At 42.5% G+C, this 26,951-nt stretch overlaps 1 protein-coding gene across 1 annotated transcript in view; it reads right to left on the bottom strand.

Moving 5' to 3' along the window:
- Positions 1-26,951, bottom strand: part of CRTC2 (CREB regulated transcription coactivator 2) — a 2,800,764-nt gene that overhangs the window by 1,318,947 nt on the left and 1,454,866 nt on the right. The gene's annotated exons all lie outside the window — the stretch shown is intronic.

Genomic DNA, 26,951 nt, shown 5'->3' with positions numbered 1-26,951 from the left:
CTCTAATGCCATATTACTCTAAGACTAGACTCTATTACACATTTCATTTCCCTGCAGATCCAAGCAGCTGTTGCAACAATGTTAGTGTGTCTTCACTTCACCTAGTATATCGCCTCCACAGTACAGTTTATCTACCAAGTATATCTTCTCTTCCTGCTGACTAAATCTGTTCAACATATGCACGCCAACAGTAACCTACCTGGCAGACACGGAAGCCCAATCTACCTCTATACCTTTTGTTGCCAGTTTCACGGCTCTTGGAATTCTAACAGTGCAAGAACTGCCTAATGCTAATCCATCCTTAACCCCTTTTTCCCATTTTGCACATGGGGGCAGGATGTCATGTCAACAGTGACAATCATCTTGAGCCAAGGTTTACACCACAGGGTGGCTAGCCCTGCTGTTGTATTTCATCCGTACCACTCATTCACACTTGCACCTACAGCCAATTTTTAGTGTCCAATCCACTTACTGCCCGTCTTTGCAATGTGGGAGGAAACTGGAGAACACGGAGGAAACCCACAAGACCACAGGGAGGAGATGCAGAATCAGCAAAGAAGGCACCCAAGCTGAGAATCGAACTGGAGAACCTCTTGCTGTGAGGTAACAATGCTAACTGCTGTACCACCACTGCCACCCAACCGCCTAATGCTAACTGATAAATACTACTAGATCAATATGACATTTCTGAGAGATGTAACAATCTTTACAACCTGGAGGCCACCCACTCACTTACACAGAAAGTCAAGTAAGCAAAACACTCATCCGTACCTCACTAAAACTGCAATAAGATAACAAATACTGAGGCTGTTAAAAACACACCCCAAGCATCTAACAATCAAGATTAATGAGACTCAGCATCAATCCACTAACACGGCTCCACCATATTCACATAACTCAGCTAGTCACCAGGGTGCAGACAGCAAACCTACCACTACCACCAAACCTGTGAACCAAGTAGAAACATCCTAGTAACTAGCGACTCCATCACTAAAGGCACCCTGACTTTAAACTCACTAGGCTGGACAGAAACAGGGTGACGGCCACAATCTGTGTTATCATTAGGGCCCTACAGTTCCTCTAACAGAATAAATATGACTATGAGCTAGTGCTGGATCGTGCAGGTATGAATGACTGGAGATGCTCAATCTAGAAGGATATGCAGAAACACAAAATGAAGCCTGCCATGCATGAAACAATAGCTGGTAAGACTTTATAATGTAGCAAGAAGTTGCTATAGACAGTTTAGACCACATACATGGAGAGCTAAGATACAGAGCAATGGTTTTAGTAAAAAAGAAAGAAAGATCCAATAATAAACCAAAAACAGCTCATCAGAATCACATCAAATCTTGGGTGATAGGAGGAAGTTTCCCTCATACATATACCCAAGTATCAGTACAAATATTAAAATAATAATATACTGGCTTGATAAGTAATATAAACCAGACTGGAAATACTTGAATAAGAGTTTACTGTATGTTAAAAAAACTTAAAAATTTAGGAAGAAAATTTTGCTTCTTTTTCCCATCTTCCTGTCTTTCCCAAATTATTTTCACCAGATTGTCTTCTGCCTTCCTGCACATGTGCCTAAAACCACTGTAATCTATTCTCTTCGACATTGTTTGCAAACTGGAGATAAACTGGCTTTTGTTCTGATATCTTCGTTGCTTTGTCTGTCCCACATTTTCATCCTACCACCTGTCTCAGGCACTTCATCTCTATTACCTCTAGTTTCCTCAACTGCTCTTTACTGCTAAGGGTTTATGTACAATATAGTAGTACTGGACACTTCACTATTTTTTACACCTCACTTTCCAACTTTTTTGGCATTATTCTGTTACAAGCTACTCATGACATGCTGTGCTAGTTGGCTGCAGTCCCTCTCATTTTAGGTATGACCTCCTCATTGACGCTTCCCTTCTCTGCAACCACCCCTCCCTTATACCAGAATCTGTTTACCTGCTACCCTGTTTTCCCTTCTATCTCAATTTTCAGCTTCTTCGGATTTCCTCCATTTCTGTCATGACAAAGTACAGTTGTGCACACTTACCATAAATGTAGATGTTTGAGTGTATTCACTGTTGCAGTCATTACATTTGGGTAATCTGCTGGCAGGTTGCCCTCAGTCGGCCTGATTAACAAAGTCTTGGGTCCTGCGTCGGTTGCTGTCCCTTCTTCCATGACGTCAGGTTGTCAGGGGTATAAAAAGTACAGTTTTGTACCTACCATAAATGTAGATGTTCGAAGATCCACATTGCTGCAGTCCTTACTTATGGGTAGTCCGCTGTCCTCGGTCGGCCCGAATACCAAAGTATTAGGCTGACGTCGGTCATGGGCGCACAGCCCTGACATCAGAGCGTCAGGGTATAAAAGCGCATGACCGGCGTCATATCCTCAGTCTTTTCTTGCCCCAGATGTCAGAAGGCCCTAAAAGAAAGGCCACAGCCAAAAAACAGAGTACCTTCCCAAAAGATATGCCCAACTACAGCCATCACCCAAACCATATAACCATGCTAAGCTACAGAGGGAAGGAGGGAGGGATTGAACTGCAGCAATGTGGATCTTCGAACATCTACATTTATGGTAGGTACAAAACTGTACTATGTTCTTCATCTCACATTGCTGCAGTCCTTACTTATGGGTAGAATCCCAAAGCAATGGGAAAGGGAGGTTGGAAAAATCATAAAGCATTAGGGGCTGCTAAAATGCCCTGTAAAATTGCAGTGGCAAACCCAGCCCTAGACTTAGAATAAAGAGGAAGGTGGTAATGTTTAGAAAAAGTATGTACTGAACTCCAAGTGGCTGCTTCCAAAATATCCTTTGTAGCTACCCCCCTTAGAAAGGCAGTAGAAGTTGCAGTAGCTCTAGTGGAATGAGGTCTGATCCCAGTCGGAATCTCCTTACCATGATGGGAATAACAAACAGAAATACAAAACCCAATCCATTTAGAAATAGTTTGTTTTGAAACAGGTTTACCCTGTGAACCCAAAGCAAAAGAAACAAACAACTGCTGAGACTGTCTGAACTCCTTGGTTCTGCTCAAATAATAACGCAACTGCCTGTGAATATCCAAAGTATGCAAAATATTCTCCCCTTTATTTTGAGGATTTGCATAAAAAGTAGGCAAATGAATAGTTTGGTTTAAGGCCACACTAGAAACCACTTTAGGCATAAAGGAAGGATTAGTACGCAAAGATACCCTATCCTTATGAAAAATCAAGAAAGGCTCCACTGCCATAAGGGCCTGTAATTCAGAAACCCTTCTTGCAGAAGTAATGGCCAACAAAAAAGCAGTTTTCCATGACAAATACTTTAACTCGGCCGTAGCTGCAGGCTCAAAAGGTTGTAGAGTAAGCTTTTCCAACACAAAATTGAGATCCCAAGCAGGAGTAGGAGCTCTACGTGGGGTCTTATGTTCTTTGCCCCTCTGAGAAACTGCTTAAACAAAGGATGAGAGAATAAAGGAGGGTCACAGTCATAATTAGCCGAAATGGCTGCAGCATGAACCTTTATGGAGGAGAAGGACAAACCTTTGTCTAATAACTCAGTAAGATATTGTAAGGAAGCACTCAAATTAGGCTTGGAAACATCAAAGTCCTTCCCTTTGCTCCAAATAAAAAATCTCCTCCATTTATCAGCATAAACTTTTCTTGTACTAGGCCTCCTGGCCTCCAAAATAACATTCAAAACTTGTTGTGGAAGCTGAGAACCTCCAGAATCTAAAACAGAATATGCCAGGCTGTTAGATGCAGAGACTGAATTCTGACATTGAGAAAGTGATTGCCCTCCTGAGACAAAAGGTGTGGAATCAAAGGCAGAGGCCATGGAGGCTCTCGGACCAAACTCCTCAGTAGTGGGTACCAGTGTTGTCGAGGCCAATCCGGTGCTATCAGGATCATGGATGGCTTGTCTTGTCTGGCCTTCAAGAGAACCTTGGGCAGAAGAGGTAGAGGTGGAAAGGCATATACATGAAGATTGTTCCAACTGAATGACAGAGCGTCCACCTTCCAAGCTGTGGGATGAAACCTTTTTGTGTAAAACTTTGGCAACTGGTAATTTAGTGGGGAAGCGAACAGATCTATGTCTGGAGTTCCCCATGACACTGTCAACTTTTGAAATACCTGAGGATCCAATTTCCACTCGTGAGGATCCACTATTTGTCTGCTCAATACATCTGCTAAGGAGTTCTGTGCTCCTGGTAGAAATCTTGCCTGAAGATTGAGGTTGTAACTGAGAGCTGTCTCCCACAAAATCATCGCTTGTCTGCAAAGAGGGTACGAATGAGTTCCCCCTTGCTTGTTGATGTACCACATGACAGTTGTGTTGTCTGTTAGAATCAACACCTGCCCTGGGTGAAGTAAATCCTTGAAAGCCATTAATGCAAATTGTACTGCTAACATCTCCTTCAAGTTGATATGCAAATGTTGAAGTCTGGCAGGCCACGTGTCTTGCACCCATTTCCCATTGAGGTGTGCTCCCCAAGCCTTGTCCGAGGCATCCGTCGTTAGAATCTGACTCGCCTCTGGTCGGGTCACAGAGAGTCCCTTGTTTAGGTGACATTCCTGAGCCCACCACAAAAATTCCTTCTGAATGCAAGGTATTATTTGAATGACAGTGTCTAGATCCTGGCAGTGTTGTGTCCATAGATTTTTGAGATACCATTGAAGCTTCCTCATATGCAATTTGGCATTGGGAAGCACCAGAATACAAGATGCCATGAACCCCAAGGCTTGAAGGACTGTCCTTGCAGTCAGCCTGGACTGTAGAGACATTTGATGGAAATAAAGTGAAAGACTTTTCTGTTTGTCCGGGGTCAAAAGGCCATCTGGGAAGCTGTATTCAGTCTCACACCCAGAAAGCACATGTCCTGAGAGGGTACTAGACTGGACTTTGTTTCGTTCACAGAATACCCTAGGCATCTTAACACTACCATCACATACCGTAGATGCTGAAGAAGCTTGTCCTTGTCTTGTGCAATAATCAGGCAATCGTCCAAATAAGGATAAATTTGTATTCCTTCCATCCTGAAAAAGGCTATCACTGGAGCCAGAACCTTTGTGAACACTCTGGGCGCAGTAGATAAGCCAAAGGGCAATGCAGAGAACTGATAATGTAATTTTCCAGCTCGAAAACGCAGGTACTTCCTGCAACTGGGCCTGATAGGAACATGAAGATAAGCCTCTTTTAGATCCAGAGTTACCATCCAATGATCTTTTCCCAGCAGAGGCAAAAGCTGTTGTAATGTCAACATTTTGAACTTTGGAATGTCCAAATAAGTGTTGAGGAGAGATAAATCCCAAATCGGTCTCCAAGTGTTCCCTTTCTTTGGTACTAGAAACAGGCGGGAATAAAACCCTAGACCCACTTCTGAAGGAGGTACTGGCTGTATGGCTCCCATGTGAAGAAGTAATGAAATCTGTTTGTGAGCTTCCATCCTTTGCCGAGGAGGAATGTCTGGCATACCTTTGAAAGGAGGCAATGTATGGAAATAAAACTTGTAACCTTTGTTTATAATGTCCAACACCCATTTGTCTTGGGTGACTAAAAACCAATTTTGCTTGAAGAGAGCTAGCTTTCCTCCCAAAGGAGCTGCCAGGCAAGAAGAATCTGGCAGCTGAAAATGCAGGTCATTGGGCCTGTTTACGAAAGGACTGGCCCCTACCCTCACCAGCAGATTGAGCAGGCGAACTCCAGGTTCTAGGCCTAAAGGTACTCTGAGCTCTGCCCCTACCACGCCTAGATCTACCCCTAGACTGGGAATCAGAAGAAGGGTACGTCCACCCCTTAGCAGGCCAATTTCTACTAAACTTAGGAGGATGAACCTGCAAAAAATCTTTAACAGTCTGCATAGACTTAGCCTTGTCCTCCATTTTCTTCAAAACAGACTCCACAGGAGGACCAAACAACACTTCGGACTGTAAAGGGGCATCCAGAATTCTAGACTTAACATGTTCAGATAAATTCTAATCCTTAAGCCAGGCATGCCTACGAAGAACTGAACCAGTGGCAGCCACTCTAGAAGAAGCCTGCAAAGCATCAAAGCCACACTGCAAAGAATGTTTCCCACCTGTTCAGAAACATGCACCAAATCTTGCAATTCTTTACACTCTATGCCCTCCGCCAAAGCATCCACTTTAGATTTTAGCTGAGAAAGGAGGAAATTCTGATATTTCAACATATGAAACTGGCAATTTAAAGCCCTCATTGCCAAAGTAGAAGAGGTGTACACCTTCTTACCCCATCTGTCCAAAGCTCTAGCTTCCTTATCTAGAGGAACCGGATTCTTTACAACAGAAGCCCTAACACCCTTAGGCCCCTGACTAATAGTTTCTGGGTCCGCCCTAGGACTCTTATATAGGTATTTATGAGCCTCAGGTACCCTATAATACCTGTCCGGTTTAACTGGTGCAGGAGGCATAGAATCTGGATTAAATGAGGCCTCGAAAAACATCCTGAACAACATCCAAAACAGGAGGAATAGCCAAGGGTCTGTGCTGTGGTAAAACAAGAACTCTCTAAGCCTCTTTCTGGAACCTGAGTAATCCTGTCCTTCCCACTTAAAATGTTCCCTCATAGAGTGTAAGGTTTCTGAAAATGAAAAATCCTCTGGAGGGAAGCAGAAGGAGTAGAATCCTCTGCATCGAATCCGAATAAGGAGGAAAATCTTGAATATCCTCAGCAGAAGACTCAGAATCATCTGAGGCCTGCTCCAAAATTTCCAACTCTGGCTCTACCCTGGGCCTCTTATCAGGAGGGGGCATGGAACCTCTAATTAAAGAAATCAAATCTTCTGCCATTTTAAGCATATGCTTCTTAGGTACAGACCCTGAAGAACCAGAACTAACTCCAGAAGAAGGCAAAACAGTCCTGCCCTTAGAAGGAGCCCTAGAAACAGTAGCAGAAGGCCTAACCCCCTTAGGCAAAGAAGGGAGAATAGTAACCTGAGAGGCCCCTTCAGCCTGACCTGACTCCTGTGATGCCACATCCTGTAAAATCAAGGTTTCCCCCTGAGACTCAACAGAAACTTCAGCCGGATCCACCTGTTCCACTGCAGTCTCTAAAGGACCGGCGTCCGAAATGGACGAATCATCCTGTCTAGGCTTTACAGATTTGTCTTTACGCTTCTTTGTGGAAGCGGGCGTCGGAGGATCCGACGGCATATTACAATTACACCGTTTGCCAAAAACTAACCTAGCGCAATCTAGCCTTCTCTTAATAGTGCGCTTATTAAACCTAGCACAAAACCGACACCCAACTACGTCGTGCTCCGGTCCCAAGCAAGGGATACAAAGCGAGTGGTAATCCCTATGCGGTATCTGCTTCCCACAAGAAATACAATTATTCACTTTTTCTGACATCCGGTAAACAACTGAGGCAAGAAAAAACAAAAATGCTCCCCAACGGGGTACTTAGCCCAACTTGGTATGTCTGAAACTCCGAAAACGAAAAATTTCAGAAAGCTGAACGGCACTTGCAACGCTGCTTCTGCATCGGACCATGCGGCAAAAAAGACTGAGGATATGACGTCGGTCATGCGCTTTTATACCCTGACGCTCTGATGTCAGGGCTGTGCGCCCATGACCGACGTCAGCCTAATACTTTGGTATTCGGGCCGACCGAGGACAGCAGACTACCCATAAGTAAGGACTGCAGCAATGTGAGATGAAGAACATCATGCAGCCAACGCCATTACATCAGTTTTTCTTGCCCCAGATATCAGGTGCCCCCCTAATGGGGAGCAAATAAAATTAAACACACAAAATTGTACCTCCAACCAAAAGCAAATACACCAAAAAGGCTTTTAAGCATAGTAAAGGAAAGTAGAGGTATAGCCAGAGAAAAGTAGGTGGCTGGAGGGAGGGTAACCAGGATTGCAACAGTGAATACACTCGAACATCTACATTTATAGTAAGTGTACACAACTGTATTATGTTCTTTGTGTTTCACTGTTGCAGTCATTACATTTGGGTAGATTCCCAAAGCTATGGTTGGGAGGAGGAGTTTATACAGCATTAGGGCCAGCTATAAGGCCCTACAAGACAGGAGTGGCAAAGCCAGCTCTGGATTTAGAGAAAATTGGTAAATGATAATGCTTGGTGAAAGTATGAACAGAACTCCAGGTAGCAGCTTCTAGAATATCCCTGGTAGGAACACCTCTGAGAAAGGCTGCAGAAGTAGATGCAGCCCTGGTGGAGTGAGATCTGATCCCCAGGGGGATAGGTTTTCCATGGTGCTTACAGCAGAAATGAATGCAACGGCTTATCCATTTAGAAATGGTTTGTTATGAAATAGCCTTCCCCTCTGTCCCTGCAGCAAATGCTACCAGCAACTGTTCAGATTTTCTTTGAGATTTAGTCCTGTCCAAGTAGAATCTAAGTTGCCTGTGCACACCCAAGGAATGCAGAATCCATTCCCCTTTGTTCTGTAGATTGGGAAAGAAGGTTGGCAAATAAATGGACTGATTAAGAGCCACACTGGAAACCACCTTGGGCATGAAGGATGGACTGGTCCTGAGGGATACCCTGTCCGCATGAAAGATGATGAAAGGCTCCATTGCCATAAGGGTCTGTAATTCAGTAGCAGGTGGATCGAAAGGAGGTAGAGTGAGCTTCTCCAAAACAAAGTTAAGGTCACAGGCAGGGGTAGGAGCTCTCCTGGGTAGTCTCAAGTTCTTTCTGAGATACTGCTTGAGCAGAGGATGAGAGAAGAGGGGTGGTTCTGTGTTATCGTGAGCTGAAATAGCGGAGGCGTGGATTTTAATAGAGGAAAAAGACAGGCCCTTGTGAAGCATCTCAGTTAAGTATTGTAAAATCTGAGGTAAACTGGGCGCTGCTGTGCTCATCCCTAAAGATTGGTTCCAGGCACAGAATCTTTTCCATTTGTCAGCATAAGATTTTCTAGTACTAAATCTTCTCGCCTCCAAGATGACAACCATCACAGGTTTGCTGAGGGATGATAATGGTGAATTTAAGTGATTAGCCAGACTGCAAGGTTCAATGTTGTAAGCTGAGGGTGCAGAATTTGGTTCTCCTGCTGAGACAGCAGGGAAGGGGTCTGAGGCAGGTGCCATGGAGATATTTATGACACACTGCGCAGGAGTGGGTACCAGTGTTGGCGCGGCCAGTCTGGAGCAATCAAAATCATCCTTGGTTTGTCCTGTTTGACTTTTAGCAGAACTCTGGAGAGCAGAGGCAGAAGGGGAAGGGCATAGACTGATAGGTTTTTTTCCAGCTGAAGGAGAGAGCATCCACTTTTTCCAGGCTTGTTTGTGGGGAATCCTTGTGCAAAACTTGTCCAACTGGTAGTTCTGGGGGGAGGCAAATAGATCTATGTCTGGGCTCCCCCATTGCTTGTCAACATGTTGAAAATCCGTGGTTCCAGTTGCCACTCGTGTGGGTCCATGAGTTTTCTGCTTAGTCCATCTGCCAGTGTATTCAATTTTCCTGGCAGGAACTGAGCTTGTAGGTGCACTTGGTAGCTCACGGCTGTGTTCCAAAATGCCATGGCTAGTCTGCAGAGGGGGTAGGAATGTGTACCCCCCTGCTTGCTTATGTACCACATAACCGTGGTATTTACCATTAGTTGTCCTGGAAGAATGTAGTTCTTGAAGGCTGTCAGAGCATTCTGTACAGCTAACATTTCTTTTTGATTGATATGTAGGTGCATTTGATTTGGGTTCCATTTGCCCTGAATGCACTTCCCTGACAGGTGAGCCCCCCATGCATAGCTACATCTGTAATTAGGGTTTGGGCAGCAGGGGGTAGTGTGAATGGCAGTCCCTTGTTTTGGTGGCAGGCCTCTGCCCACCATAGTAACTCCAGGCGTAGGAAAGGTATGATAGGAATCACTGTTTCCAAGCTGTGACAATGTTGACTCCATAAGCTTTTTAGGTACCACTGAAGTTTCCTCATATGCAGTCTCGCATATGGAATTAGTAGAATGCAGGATGTCATGAACCCCAAAGCCTGCAGAATTTGTCTTGCAGATAGCTGGGTTTTTGTTGCCACTTGTTTGAAGCATGTTGTCAACTGAATTTGTCTGGTGTGAGGTAAGCCATCTGGGCAGTTGTATTCAAGCTTGCTCCCAGGAATGTAATTATTTGAGTGTGTACCAGTTGTGATTTCTTTTCGTTTATGGTGTACCCTAGGCATGCTAGAAGCCTTTTTACAAACACCAGATGCTGAATAAGAGTGTCCTTGTCCTCTGCCTGAATGAGACAATTGTCCAGATATGGATAAATTTGAATGTTTCTTTGTCTGCAAAATGCAATTACTGGTGCCAGGCACTTTGTAAAGACCCTGGGTGCAGTAGATAAGCCAAAGGGCAGTGCAGAGAATTGGTAATGCAAACAGCCTGCTTTGAAGCAGAGGTATTTTCTGCAAGATTCCCTTATTGGGATATGCAGGTATGCCTCTTTTAAGGCTAGAATTACCAACCAGGCATTCTTGCCTAGCATAGGCAGTAGCTGTTGTAAAGTCAGCATTTTGAATTTTGGAATGTCCAGGAACGTATTTAGAATGGATAGGTCCAGAATTGGATGCCATGATTTGTCTTTTCTGGGTACCAGGAAAAGTCTTGAATAAAATCCTTGTCTGGCACTGGTTGAATAGCCCCTATATCCATGAGAGACATGACTTGTTTCTGGGCCTCTGCCCAATGATTTAGTGGCAGATCTGGCCATCCGTTTGGAATTGGCAACTTGTGGAAATGAAATCTGTACCCCTGGGATACTATATTTAATACTCACTTGTCCTGGGTAATTAAATGCCAATTTTGAGCATGAAGTGCTAGTTTTCCCCCCAAGGGGGCTGCCAAAAGATAAGTGCTTGGAGATGGCAGAGTAAAGTAATTGAGACTGTTTACTGTAGGGTTGTGCTTTGTTTCCTCCTGATTTGGAGGTGGAGGCACCCCATTGTTTTGACCTGTAAGATCCTTGTGATTGAAACCTGGAGCCTTTGGAGCATCTAGGTTTGCCCTGAGCGGCTCTGTTGGACACAGGAAAGGACCGATTCTTAGTAGGCCAGTGTCTACTGAACCTGGGCGGCTGCACTTGCAAGAAATCTTTTACAGTTTGCATAGATTTAGCTTTGTCTTCCATCTTTTTTAAAACCTCTTCTGCCTTATTACCAAACAGACTGTCCTGCTGTAAAGGAGCATCCAACAATTTAGCTTTAACATGATCAGGCAGATTTTGCTCCTTGAGTCAAGCATGCTTTGTTATCACAGATCCAGTTACGGCGGCCCTGCAAGAGGCCTCCAAGGAATCTAAACCACACTGCAAAGTATGCTTTCCAACCTGTTCTGCTGAATGCAATAAATCCTGTAACTCTATTTTCCACACAATCAGAAATCAACATCATTTTCTGTTTCAGTAAGCCCATAACATGTTGTTGATATTTAAGCATATGAAACTGTCAGTTTAAAGCCCTGATTGCCAAGGCTGCAGACGTATAAACCTTCTTTCCCCATCTATCTAGCCCCCTGGAGTCTCTATCTGAAGGGGTAGGATTTTTGGCTGTAGAAGCCTTAACACCCTTGGGACCCCGAGAAATAGATTCAGGGTCAGCAGCAAGATTTTTTAAAAGAAATTTGTGGGAGTCAGGAACCCTGTAATATCTGTCTGGCTTACTAGGAGCCAGAGGCAGGCTATCAGAAGCCATGCTTGATTCCGAGAAAACATCATCAACAATGTCTAATACAGGAGGTATTGCCAAAGGCCTATGCCTAGGAGGAAGAAGAAAATACCTAAGCCTCTTTTTGGATTCAGAAAAGTCCTGACTCTCCCAATGAAAATGTTCTCTTAAAGGTATGCAAAGTCTCTCCAAAAGAGTAATCCTCGGGAGGAGAAGCAGAAGGGATGGATTCCTCTGCATCAGAGTCCTCATAAGGTGGAACAGAAAATTCCTGATCCGAAGAAATGGAAACCTGATCTGAAGATTCATAATCAGTGCCTTGCCTAGGCCTCTTAGTGGGGGGGGGGGGGTTGGGAACCCCTGATCAAGGTAATTAAATCCTCAGCCATTTTGATCATTTGTTTTTTAGGCATAGGGGCCTGAGCACGTGGCTCATGCATTGGTTTTTTAGACATAGAAGTAGATTTTGACCTTGTTTTTGATGATGGCGTCGGTTTAATATACAAATATTGAGGCCTGAAAACACTCTCAGAAGCCGGTGCCTGCTCAGTGGCTCCAGACCCATCCAAGGGAGAGACATCCGTGGGTTCAATACTTGCATAATCTCGCAGCATACCGGACTCAGAATGGGTCTCGGTAGAGGCCTGCGACTCAAAAGTAGCAGGCATCAGGGGCTGCGAAAGCGCCTCACTGAGTACCAGTGAACCGGCGACTGGCAAGGAGAAGCTTCGTTGTCGGTTTTGGACCTCGACGGCCTGTCTCTTTTTCCTTGCATTTTTTGTGAACTCCGGTAATCGGATTGCTAACCAACGACATTTCAGGATAGCTAAATCTTGAATCAAAATATATTTAGAAGCAAAAGAATACCGACGCGTTGGTTAAATTTAGCACAAAACCGATAGCAAGGCAAGTAGTGATCAGGGCCTAGGCAAGGAATACAGTACAAATGAAAATCATTATGAGGTATTTGCTTTCCACAAGTAATGCAATTATTAACTTTTACTGACATCGGTAAGGAGCATGAAAAAGTTTCCCCAATGGGGCACTTAGCTTTAGTTTGAAGACTTCGGTTCTGAAACTCGAAAATGAAAATTTCAGGAGTCGGCCGACCGGCACTTGCCAACTGCTTCTGCTTTGGGCACCGCGCAGCAAGAAAGACTGGTTAAAATGGCGTCAGCTGCATGTTTTATACCCCTGATGACCTGACATCATGGAAGAGGAGACAGCAACCGACGCAGGACCCAAGACTTTGTTATTCAGGCCGAATGAGGGCAACCTGCCAGCAGAATACCCAAATGCAATGACTAAAACAGTGTAACACGAAGAACATCTGCCTAAATCAGTTTTCTCCAGACCTTATCATGTGCTTTCTCCAAGCACAGGAATGCCCAGGTGGACTCTTTCCTCATCTACAACATTTTCTCAACTATCTCACTGCAAACATCTAACTGGTTGCACTGCATCCTGATCTACTGCTCATCTTCTATCTTACCTTCTTCTACTCTAAATATTTAACAATCACCCTCTCCAGTACTTTCATACAGTGTGACAGGAGTTTAATGTCTCTGTACTCCCCACAGTTGTGAACATTCCTTTTGTTCTTCAACACATGCACAAGAATACTTACTCCCCAGTCATCTTGGCTAAATCTGTCTCTTCCTCCTGCCATGATAACCTTTCACCCCTAACTCACCCAACATCTTGATCACATATATCATGACTTCATCTGAACCTGCTGCTTTTTCCTTTACTTCATTTTCCATAGTGCTGTTATTACTTCTTCTACAGTAAGCTCTTTATCTTCCTTCATCACAGGCTATGTCTGGGGCACTATACCTTCCATTTTTTTTTTTTTTATTCAGCAGGTGTTGCAATTACTCCTTCTGTCTGCCTTTGCTGTACTGAGGACTGGTGAGCAGGTTACTGCTGGCATTTCATTTGATGGGTGTCTGATGACTATCTTATTTTATTGATTTATTTAATTTTATTTTACATTTCTTTACTGGGAAAGTCCAGCTGGATGTGTGTCCTTTTTCAATGGAGGTCTGGGGAGAAAAGCTCCAGTGACAAACATATTACATTAGTACAAAACTTCAAAACATTAATTGGGCATGTCAAAACTTTAAAATATTAATATAGTACCTTATATTTCTGTCTTTGCCTTGCAATCTGGTAGAGTTCCTTCATGCCACCTGCCAAGACAAGTTCAATGAGCTGGTAGAGAGCCGCTGATGCCTTTTTCTTTTCTAATGTGATTTTTTTTCATTAGCCAACCACTACTGTACTCCTCCTTTACAAGGTGTGCCTTTTATGTCTCCTATTTTTTTCCTGCACTCCTTTCTTTTGATAACTTCCTGCACTTTGGCATTCCACCACCAGTTTTCCTTATATAACGTATTTCCATACCTGGATCGTCTGCATAAATGTTCTACAGTCCTCATACATGCTGTTCTGAGACAATGCCATTCTTCAAATCTGCATACTTTCTCTTCTTCCAGACATGCTACAGTCTGTAGCATTTCCTTGAACTCTTAACGCTTTCACTCAAGTAAACCACCAGTTCCTCAACCTAGCCTTTGTTGACCCCACAGCCTTCTCTGACCACTGCTTGGAATTCACTCTGGCAATCAGTGGTTTATGCTGTGGGCCAACTGCTACACTGGGGATGACTTTGCAATTGCTGATTTCACCCCAATGCCCTTTCATTACTAGGAAGAAGTCTATTCGAGTAGCATGTTGGCAACTATTGTATCTGATCTTGTAAATGTCTCACTTACTCTATCATGTGTTGGTCACCATTAAGCCATTTGCTAGATGAAGGTCTGGAATGGTCTCTTCTTTCTTTATTTCTGTTGCTCCATACTTGCTGATGCCGGCAGTCCTCAAATCCTATTCTGTCTGTCCCAATAAGAGCATTAGAGTCACTCATTATCAATGTCAAGTCATGATTTCCTGTTTTGTATAGTAGGTCATTAACTGCTGCTTAAATGCTCTCGTTTCCTCTGCATCACAACCCTACATAGGCTGAGATTATGAACACTGCCCTATCTTTACACAGGACTTGGAATGCCACAAGTGTATCACTAATTCTGATGACATCCCTCACTGTCATCTAAAGACTCTCTCTCACCAAAATTCCGATACGATTTCTAGTCTGTCTTCCTCCTGAGCAATAGACTCTGGATTTCAAACCGAGTGGCTTTGCTGCACTGTCCTTCTACCCACCTCCTGGACACACAAAATCTCTAGCCTCCTCCTTGCCATCATGTCATCAACTTCTAAGCTCCATCCTGTCAGGCTATCTGGACCAAAATCTTATCTTTGTCACTCATGTAACAACATGTCAATTATGTTTAAAAGTAGGAATTATCCTCTCCTCTAGTGTGCACTGGTTGTAACGATGAAAATTATCACAAGAAAATGGAAGAAAGAAATTTCACCTGCAGTTACAGAATGTATTAACTTTATGAAGTCACTGCAACTTCTATGGGATTAGTTTTACAGAATCTGCCTTGGGTCAAGTGGCACCCTAGGCAAAAGGGCTCCACAGCGCCCTCCACACATCACATGGTGTCCCCATCCTGGTCTATTTACACCATCCAGATTACTGGACAAGCTCCTCTGCTCAAGTGGCACCCTAGCTGGCCTATGCCTAAGGCCGGCTATGGGATTATATCATCATTTGATTGACATTTCCTGAGTTTAATACACAGAATGCGTGTATTTCTAGCATTACCTGTAAAGTACAAATAAGAACAACTGTAAATAATGCATATATGTAGTTGAAGTTTAGTCACATAGTTAAGAGCTCAGTTGTTCATGTATTATGGAAACCACAACTGATGTATTTTACAAATTTGCTACTTATGCAAATTCTAAAGTAATATTAATATATCTATTAGAAGGAAATGCTACTTTATCTCAACCACATATTTACTGAAAACGAAAATGTTATGGAATGTATCTCAATTAATAAATAAATGAAAAACAAAAGTGACCCTGAACTGAAACCAGTCCTCACACAGAATGACGGTCAGAAACAAAGACATAGCTGGCTTTAAAGGGACACTCCCAGGGAGTTTTTGTTTTGATTCAGCCACTGTTTAGATTTTGGGTTTGCCTTTCTGAGCATGCTCACCTTTGGCTGAGGGAAGTGGGGGAAGAGTGCCTTAAGGAAGTTACAAAGGTGTTAGCCAAATTCCATCTCAAATTGCAAATGGACTGGCAACAGCTCTCCCTGTGAGCCATTCATTAGTTTAATCTGTGCATTTTACACATTGAGAAAAGGCATTTTATGACCAGACTGCTGCTGCTAATCTAGAAAGGATACCAATAATGCAAGGCTTTTAAAACATAGTAAACAGAGCTTTTTTGTTTCTTTCATTTCATATTTTATTCTATGGTGATGGTTTCTACCTATAGAAAGCATCTGAGTCAGGCAAACAGTAGTGGAACAGACAGAAACCAAAATAAGACAAACTAGCAAAAAACAAAAAGACAGCTTGGAAACACCAAAGCAAATTCTCTCTCAGTTTAATTCTCTCTCAGTTAAATGAAGCGCTTTTCGTCTTGCACATGTGGCAAGACTTCATCAGAAACTGAACAAACTTCAACACAAGCAATATATACACACCCTTTTTGTCACATGACACTTCTAATTAAAATTTTGTGTCTTAAAGGCACATCCACATTATTGCTACTTGAAACATTTTTCATAGGTTCATAGGTTGATACTAGGCTATATGCCCTAGGGCATTTTATCAGCCTAGCCAGAGTGTGTTTGGCTTTCGCCACCCCTTAAAAATAGGTTTTACTGTGCCCTTTTTAGGTTAGTTTACTGTGCCTCTGTCTAGTAGTGACACAGAAGTGATCCCGGGGTGAACCTACGATCTCCCATCCACTCGTCAAGATTTCTCTTGAAGAGAGTCAGCGAGGGGCTCTGCCCGACATAGACTGGGATTCTATTCCCTAGTGCTGGGAGCCTCTGGGTCACAAATCTGTCTCTCCAGCATGTCCTATTAATTTCTGTGTTGAGATTCATGTCCCTTGAGCGCATAGCTCTAGTGGATTTGGATTTTTTGAGGTGGAGCATGTCCATTAATTCTGGGTTGGACATGACTTTATACGTCAAGCACAGATCGCCTCTAAGCAGGCAGTATGCAACTGAGTAGAGCTGGAGTTTCTTTAATCTGGCAGCATAGGTCATCTCTGAGACCCTTGATCCTCTTGGTGAGGTACTTTTGTGGTCTTTCCAGTTGCTGCAGGTGTCGGGTAAGGTACATCCCAAACAGGGCATTGTATTCAATTATGGGCCTGATGAGTAAAGGGGCACAATAACCTCCCTTGATCTAGATGTGAACCCTTTCATGATAAGGTAGGCTATACAGAAGGTCTTTCTAACCACTTTGGCAACGTGGTTGTCAAAGGAGAGATTACTATCAACTTGGGTTCCCAGGTCCCTAATTACTTCCTTCGTACGCAATGGATTACCGCCTATGTGTAGTTTGTGGGCACTTTGTTTTTCCCCAAAGGGGATGACTGTACACTTCTTGGCGTTTAGTTTTAGGCCATGGCTTTGGCACCAGTTGTCCGTCTCTGTGAGACCCTTATGGAGGATGCCTGTGTCAGCTGGAGAGTCGATTATGGCACCCAGTTTGCAGTCGTCCGCGAACTTGGTCAGCCATAGTCCTCCCATGTTGGCATGTACCTCTGAAAAATATATACCGAACAAGAGCGGTCCCAGGACTGAGCCCTGTGGGACGCCACTTGTAACAGGTTTGGAGTCTGACATGGCTCCTGCAATTCTGACCATGTGGGTTCTGTCCTTGAGCCAGTTTGCAACCCATCTTATGACATAGGGGTTAATATTTAGGCTGGAGAGCTTATCTATGATGCCAGAGTGGGGTATGGTGTCGAAGGCTTTTGTGAGGTCCAGGTAAGCTGTGTGGACTACCTTCCCTTCATCTATGGCCTTGGTGACTGTTTCAAAGAAGTCTACCAGGTTCAAGAGGCAGGATCTGCCCTTAAAGCCGAATTGTGTAGGATCTAGCGTCTGTAGTTCCCCAATGTCTTTGTTTACGAGTTCCATGATGATCCACTCCATAGCTTTGCAGACCAGGCTAGTCAGGCTTATGGGGCGATAGTTTCCAGGGTCCGTTGAAGCACCACCTTAGTGGAGTGGGACCACTGTTGCTGTACGCCATTCCTTGGGTACATATCCTGTAGTAAGGCTGAGATTGAACAGTAACCTAATATGAGGTTGTAGCTCTTCTTGGAGCTCATGTAGGACGCAGCCCGGGACACTGTCCGGTCCCACTGATGCTGTGTTTTTTGCTTTGGCGAGGGCAGCTCTCACCTGAGCATCTGAGATGACAGGGAGACAACTCTCTGCTGGGATAGATATTTGCTCTTTTGGGGGGGGGAGGGGGGGGTTTGCACTGAACCTATCCGCCAGGATGTTGGCAATGTCTGTGGGTTCAATGTATTTTTTGTCATTTTGGACTAACTCCGAACATGTCTGGGAGCTGCCACCCAGGTTTCTAACATAACTAAAGAAGGCCTTGTGGTTATCTTTAGTGTCTTGTGCAATTTTTCTCTCAAAGCTGGCCTTGTAAGATTGTATGAGGGACCGTAGTTTTTTGCTAGTACTGATCAGTGATGCTTTCTTATTGAGGGATTTTGCTCTATCCTGCAGTAGCTTCCTCCTTTTAAAACAAATATGACTGACAATATTTTAGAACATCTCAACCCTTCCCTTGCTTCAGAATTTTTACCTGTAATGGTGATAGAAATATATATACAAACATACATATACTAACAATACTAGATCTCAAATTATTGTGTTGACTCTCAAAATATGATATTACTTGGTTAACTAAGGAGTCAGAAACTTACATATCTGAGTCAAATGAAGTCAGATATCACAAATATGAATGCATTTTATAATGTGGGGTGGTTTTTTTATGTTATAATAATTCCTTTAAATTAGTCCCCCTCTTGTAAATAATCCGGGGTTTGTTTAGAACATAAAAAAAAACACCCCACAGTGGAAGTGTGGCATGTACAAATGCCAAATGTGTAACTACTGTAAATACATGAGTACAGGACAAGACACTGAAGTTAAAAATATTAGTTTTAAAATCAAATTGAAGTACACTTGTCAGTCCAGGTTTGTGGTTTATGTAGCTCAGTGTCAATGCTGTGCAGCGTTTTACATACGTAAAACGGATAGAAGGTTAAAAGAACGAGTATACGAACATCTATATAAAATAAAGACCCTTAACAGAGACAATGCACTGGCTAGATACATTATTTCCTATCCACAACATTCATTTTTGTTCAAAGCAACTGATTCAGTTGTTGATGACAGTCGGGGGGGCCCGCTTACACTTTTACTTGAGCAACTTGAGTTAAGTTGGCAAATACGCACTGGGGCAATGTTTTACCCTGGTTTGAATGAGACAATATCTTTAAACAGTATATTGAATTTGAAAAATCTTAAACGTTAATGTGTGTATGCATTTTTATAAAATGCATTCATATTTGTGATATCTGACTTCATTTGACTTGGATATGTAAGTTTCTGACTCCTTAGTTAACCAAGTAATATCATATTTTGAGAGTCAACACAATAATTTGAGATTTAGTATTGTTAGTATATGTATGTTTGTATATATATTTCTATCACCATTACAGGTAAAAATTCTGAAGCAAGGGAAGGGTAGAGATGTTCTAAAATATTGTCAGTCATATTTGTTTTTAAAAAATGTTTCAAGTAGCAATAATGTGGATGTGCCTTTAAGACACAAGATTTTAATTAGAAGTGTCATGTGACAAAAAGGGTGTGTATATATTGCTTGTGTTGAAGTTTGTTCAGTTTCTGATGAAGTCTTGCCACATGTGCAAGACGAAAAGCGCTTCATTAAACTGAGAGAGAAATAAACTGAGAGAGAATTTGCTTTGGTGTTTCCAAGCTGTCTTTTTGTTTTTCGCTAAACAGTAGTGGAAGCCATATTTCCCTTTCTTTCATGTTTCACTGTATTCTGGATTGTTGAATGCTAGCCTGGTGTAGTGACTTTCTGACCTGCTAGTAATTCCATAGAAAGCAAGTGTGTGACAGAAGGTTGTTGCATTAGAAGACACACTTCTGTTCCTTTTCAGCTTCTAGTTTAATATGTTTTGGATTCTGAATACGACTGGACAAATACAGTATTTTTTATGAGTGGGCTGCTTATGCATCTGTAGAAGCATGAGTGATGCAAAATTTAAAAATTAGTATACACTGATGTCCCTTTTCCTTGGCACAGCTTTCTTTCTTTTAAATATGAGCCAGGAGCTGGGGCAAAGTTCCCCAATCCGATGCAAGTCAGAGAGGAACACAAATCCAAAGATTGGTCTATCCTGGGAGCTGAAACAAGACTGGAACTGTGTATTTACATATTTAAAAGTAAAAATGACACTGTAGGTGGGAATGAAAGTGATATGTCGAAGTGGGCGTGACTTCTGTCAGCTTAATTCGGACCTTAATTTTAAACACTGGGATTGTCCCTTTAACAATTAGATAATTAGCTAGAATTATTCAGGGAGATCACTGCTGTTTAAAATGTTTTGTTAGTGTAGGTAGTAGCTGCAGCATTGTCCAGATACAGGTTTGCTGCATTTGGGCCTGTTTGTAGCAGCTGTTGTATTCGGAGCAAATTTTCCAAGCCACCTTTGATTGAAAGGGGGCCTTCTGCACCCCTGTGAGAGAAGTGTGCTGAATGGAACCTATCTGGTGAAGGATGACTGGTCTAGGGCTTGGAGTAAGCGCTCTCACTATTTCTTTTGAGTTTTTTTAAATTTTTTAGTTTCTGGTATGTAAGCCTCGTGTTTGAGTGGATTTCTGCTTGTTTGCACATTGGGCAGCACCACTCATTGCCACACAACTGTGCGCCATAGCCAGACAGACAATTTCAACAATTTTTCCCATAGATACAGCTGTAGCATATTAGTATAGTCCTCATCTTTAGTACATTTCTGGTCTAAGAAGTACTGCTAGTGAGCTGTGACCTATTAAACCACCAGCCAAAAACTATGTCAGAAATACCCACCTAGAGAGCATCTCCTACATCAGTCCTTAAAGCACTCCCTTTGTGATAACAGTTTTTATAACCTAGCATTACTACCCCTGTTTCCCCTGCCAGCTTTTGTTGACTTGGGTCTCCTGAGGCAGTATATCACTGACTCATGTACACTGACAACCCTCTACCAATAACTCACTCTAGTACAGAGTGCGAGAGATGTACCTACACCAAAAATCTTGAATCTCTGCTCTCTAGCACTCGAAACAGTAACAGTGAAGAGGTTGTCAACTCGCCCATCACTACTCATGCACATAGCATCACTACTCATACAAACAGCATGCATCCAACACATAAATCAACATAAGCAGAGGTTCTCTCAAAAAACTTACCGAAACACCACAGACCTCCAAAATACAAGACTGCTACAACTAACACAGTTCCCAAGACACACAGCAACACCAGTGTCTCACCTACCAAGCCCTTAAAGCATAATACTCATAAACCAAATTTTCTTGTCACTGGAGACTCCATAGTGAAACACACGATATCTCAGTCACCAGGTTAGATAAGGAGAAAGTCACAGTCAGCTACCTGTCTGGTGCCAGGATTTGTCAGATTACTCATGTGGTGGTGGTGGTGCGGTAGTGTTGTCACCTCACAGTAAGACATTGTCCTGTTCGATTCTCAGCTAAAGCGTCTTGTGTGTGGAGACATGCGTGAATGGGCGTACCTTCGTTGAAGGTTGTGCATCAGGGCTGGCAACTTGGTATGTAAAAATCTACTGCCAATCATTAGTGGACCGGAATTCCGCTGTGGCGACCCCTAACTGGGAAAAGCCGAAAGATACAACTCATGCACTCATGTCTCTCGGCAACAACTATCATTATGACTCTGTCATAGCTCATGTTGGAGTGAATGACTTGACACATACCTCACTAGACTATATGAAGAGAGACATGATTAAGCTCTTCGAGTATGTGTCCCAAGGAGGTTATGTCCCTAGCCTTGAGCAGCATATTACCCTCACCTAGAATGATGCCACAAGTCTATCCAGATAACAGCAGGCCTGAAGCCAAGTGAAGAGAAAAGACAGAAAGGCTAAACTGCATGGGAAAAGTGCTCCACTCCAGTCCTCGAATGCTCAAAACAAAATAGTACGGATGGTGGGAGAGAAACTTGTGCTGAAGAGTGATCTAATTTCTAGTTAAATTCTTGCATAAAGTACAGTTATATAAGTAAGTTACTACAACAGCAGATGTCTGAATAACCACTGCTGCAGTGGCCTTAGCCATATAAGCTATACTCTGACAAGGATATAACAACCAGCCAGCTCTGAATGTTTCAGCACACTTTCTACACGTCCAAGTCAGTCAGCTAAAGCTGATCTGACCACAAAGACAACTTTGGGCACCAAGCCCTTTAGACCTTCCATGCTAGAAGACAGAGGGAGGCTGAGCCCCGAAAGGCCAATGCTAGGAAAAACAAAAAAGAAGTACTCGCACCCTGACAAACAATGCACCAAAAAACAAGTGGGATGGAGGGAGTGGCTACTGCAGCAGTGATCATTTGAACATCTGCTGTTATGGTAAGTTTACTGACACAACCCGTACTGCATTCATCGTTTTGATCACTTAACTATATGGGTAGATTACCTTAGCTTACTCCATTTGGGAAGTGGAAGGGAAATGGTTCAGAAACCCCTGGAGAATGGCCCTAACAAAGTCTGATCTAGACCTGGAGAAGGAATCAAGCTTGCTATACCTTGTAAACTTATGTATAGAGGACCAAGTTGCTGCTTCTAGAATACTTCAAAAATCACACCCATTCCAAAAAGTCATAGATGAAGCTAAGGCCCTGGCAAAGTGGGCTATTACTCTGCCTGAAATAATTTTGGTGTGGTGAGTATAACAAAATGTAACAGCAATAGGCAACAATATGGAAATAGTCTGTTTTGACAAAGGCTGCTGCCCTTCTTAACTTCACAACAAATGAACAACTGATTCAAAGATCTAAAATATTTAGTTTTGTCGAGACAGTACCGAGTTATCTGTGGATCCAAGGTATGGGGTATCCTTTCTCCTCTTTTTCTGGGCTGAGAAAAGATGGACAGTTAGACCTAAAGTAAACGTGGACACTACTTTAGGCATAAAAGAAGGATTAATTTTCAAAGAAACCCTGTCGCTGTAGAAAATGAGATAGGGCTGACTCAGATAAGAGTTTGCAACTCAGATACTCAGAGGTCAAAGCAATCAGTAAAACTGTTTTCCATGTTAAGAACTTCAAATCAGACAGATTAGCTGGTTCAAATGGAGCAAGTGTTTGCTTCTCTAACATGAAATTAAGACCCCAAGTATGGACCATTGGTTTTCTTGGAAGCTTCTTAAGCAAAGCCCACTTCAAAAACATTTTGAAATGAGAATGCACTGAAACAGGAGGAACTACAGACAGACATTCTGAAATGGCAGACAAATTAACCTTGATGGAGGAGTAAGAAAGGCCATTAGACAGCAACTCATGCAAATATTACAAACCCAGAGAATAACTAGTCCTGAATGGGTGATGATTATGTTGTTGGCACCAACTAGAAAACCTTTTCCAATTGCTAATATACAATTTTCTAGTAGCAGGCTTTCTTGCCTCCATTAGTACCTACTGTGTTGCCCTCAGTAAACAAGTGTCTAAACTGAATTAAGACCCTAACATCCAGGCAGTCAGTTGAAGTTGACTGGGGTCGGGGTACATCAAACACACTTGATATTTTATGAATAGATCCATTCTATGAAGAAGTTTGTGGTAACTACCTTGTGTCATTTCCAAAACAAGGGAGAATCACTACTGCCTGGGCGAGAAGACATTCACAACAATGAACTTGGGGGATTTCTTCTGAATCTTCACCCTGGATATCAGTGGAAAGGGTGACAAAAACACATAGGTACATTCTGGTCCAAAGAAAGGAAAAGGCATCCGTCTTCCAGGTCTTCTTGTGTGGAGTACTGGAGCAAAATTATCCCAGCTAATTGTTCAAAGAGGCGGCAAAGAGGTCTACCTGAGGAACTTCTCACTGACAGATCAAATATTGGAAGACCACCTGTTATAGTATCCATTTGTGAGGGCCTGCCCTTCTCCTGCTCAGCTTGCCTGCCACACAATTTTTACCCTGATGGAATGCATTGTCCACAGAATGAGATTGTGCTGTGACACTTAATTCCAAGCTAACACAGCTAGTCTGCAAATAGGGTATGACCTGGCTTTCCCTTGCTTGCTGATGTACCCTATGGCTGTGGTAATCTGTGCAACAACTTGAAGAGGTCCAGTGGACCACAAATGATTCACAAAGTTGAGTACCTTTTGATTAGGGCAAGTACTTATTTTATATTTATGTATTTGCATCTGTCTTTGGTGTCCCACACACCGTGTACTTCTACCCCTCTTAAGCCTGCTCCACAAGCAAAGTCTGAGGCATCTGTGATGACTGACTGCAAGAAGGGAGAAGGGGAGACATGGGTTTAGGGAAATTTGCTGTCCACCAAGTGATTTCTCTTCTGAAAAAAGAAAAAAAAAAACACTGAGATTTGCAAAAATAATGCATGTTGGTGCTGGGACCAAACAGACACCAGATACCACTGCAACTTTCTCATGTGGAGTCTTGCCAGGGGTATCATGAGACTTACAGATGCCATAAAACCCAAAATCCTAATGTATTCCCTCACAGTGACTGAAGACTGGAAAATCCTTAAAAACAGATCTAAATATAGATCCATTTTATCCTGCAGAAGAAAAGCTCTTTGAACTGAGGTGTCTAGCTGATACTCCAATAACACAATTATGTGTGAAGCAGTCAAAAAAGACTTTTGAATGCTCTCTTCGAATTCCAGCTTGTGTAAGAGATCTCTCACCCAAGTAAGACATTCCTGACATTTTGAAAAAAGGCTCTGCAAAGATAAGCAAGTAATCTAAATATGGAGAATGTGGATGCCCTGCAGTCTGCAATGAACACCTTGGTGCAGTTAGTGAACAGACCAAAAAGTAGAGCACAGAACTGATAACATGATCCAGACACACAGAACCATAAGAAACGTTTGGACTCTGGGTTAATAAGGATGTTATGGTAAGGATCTTTTAAATCTAGTGTTATCAGGAAACATGAATGAGGAAAAATAGATAACAGGATGTGAAATGACTGCATTTTGAACTCTGGCACTATCACAGACAATTTTAGGAAAGAAAGATCCAGGACTATTCTCTAAACATTTTCTTTCTTTCTCTGGCACTAAAAACATCCATTAATAAAACCATTCCCAATCTGGGAAGGTAGAACTGGTTTTATTACTCTCTGGGACAGCATGTGCTGAAGGCCGGGGGGCAACATCATTCTCACTAGCTGGACTGTACTTGGATTTGGGGAGGGGGGGTGGTTCCTAAATTAATTTTGGAACCCCCTTGTCACTTCTTCTCAAATGTCTGGTTACCCACATTTTGTTGACACTGTTACTTTGTTTTTTTGCCAAGACTGGATGAGGGATTAGAGAATCACCTAGAACATTTGGAAAAGATGGGCTGAAAAATCTGTATCAACTTGCCCCTTTCATCACACTTACCGATAACTTCTGCAGCAGAAGAACCAAAAACTAAACATCTATCCAAAGGAAACTTTAATCTCTCATTTTTCATATAATCTCAGTGGTTATGAGAATGCAGCCATGCAAACCTCCTCAAAACAGTAGCAGTGGCCATAGCCCTGGAAGAAGTATCAAGTGAGTTATACTCACACTGTAAACAATGAGCAGAGATTTGTACAATCAAATAAACTAAACTATTTAAAGCAGGTTTTTCTTCACAAGAAGAAATTGCAGACAAAACATTCCTCGTACTTCCACAATTAGTCAGAATAAACTTTAACATACGAAACTGACTATTCAAAATTCTGAAAATCAAAGTTGCATAAGCATACACTTTTTTCCCATACTTATCAATAATCTTCCCATCCTTGTCAGAAAGAGCAGGACAGGAATTAATCAAATGTTTAGCAGTGATAGCATTAAATAAAGCTACAGCTGCTAGGTCAGGCTTGGGAACAGTGTATAAAAACTTAACAGACCGTGGAACTTCATACATTCTTTCTGCCTTTTTAGAGGCAGCAGATTGACTATTCAAACCCCTGCAAATAAGACTTGTCAGGCTGATGAGCTGAGCCTATAATTCCCAGGGACAATGGTGGGGCCACCACTGAGAAGCCAAACTTCTGGGACAGTGCCAGAGTGGCTAAACTCAGGTGAAGTAGTTTAAGGAGTGACTCTACCAGGGCTTGTTTGGTACTGTTTACTAAACAGCCAGGTATATTTTCAGGTCCCACGGAATAATTTTTTTTCTCTCTTGGCGAGCACCATCAATACATGGTCTTCAGTGATGATTGGGTGTCTAAGTGATTCAGGGATAAGCGGACTTTGGACAGTCATCTGTGGGGTCCAATTTGCACAAATTTTGCTTTGCTAGTATGTTAGCAAGGTGGTGTGATTATGAAAAATTTCAAATCAATGCTGGGTATTATTTCTTAGCTTCCTAATGCAACTAACTGAGGACTTGTAATTGTCCTTAGCTACAGATATTACTCTATGGTTGTGAGTTGCTTTAGTAGACACAACAGTATTTTCAAGCTTTTAGTCAGCTTTCTGATATCCTTGATATGAAGACCTTGACAGGTCCAAGATGCGTCTCCACAAATGACCTTTTCTGGCATTAGGAAGATTCTGGGATAGAAGCCTTTGTTCATATGTACCTGGTCACATGGCATGAGTGATACCAGACAGCAGTGGGTGTTTTACAAAATGTAGTTTCTACTCTTTGGAGATTATTTACAGTACACACTTGCTTCTCGTGATGTCTTCTTAATTTTTCAAGAATAGGGTTAATCTTCCTGCTATCTCGAGGATTGGTCGAAAATGGCTGTGGTAAGGATTTAGGAAAAGGGGGAGGAAGATGCACTTGACTATCATGGCTGGCTTCCTCTTCTGATCTCCCTGCCATTTTTTTAAACTGTCATTTTTTATTTTTTTTCATTTAGCCTTCCCAACCCCCACCACCTTACCTTGTCAGTGATAGCATTGCCTAGACGTTGTAGGATAGCTTTTATCATATCTTGGCAAGGTGGAGTGAAAATGCTGCTTCACAGACTGCGTAAACATCCCCTTTCCTTCATCCTCTTGAAAACTTCAGCTGTGGGTGCACAAAAAAGCAGATCCTTACGAACAGAGAT

Source organism: Protopterus annectens, chromosome 8.part0, assembly GCF_019279795.1.
Source record: "Protopterus annectens isolate FY-2018-M chromosome 8.part0, PAN1.0, whole genome shotgun sequence".
NCBI lineage: Eukaryota > Metazoa > Chordata > Ceratodontiformes > Protopteridae > Protopterus > Protopterus annectens.
The sequence above is the reverse complement of the archived record's forward strand: the minus strand, read 5'-3'. Positions and strand labels throughout refer to the sequence as shown.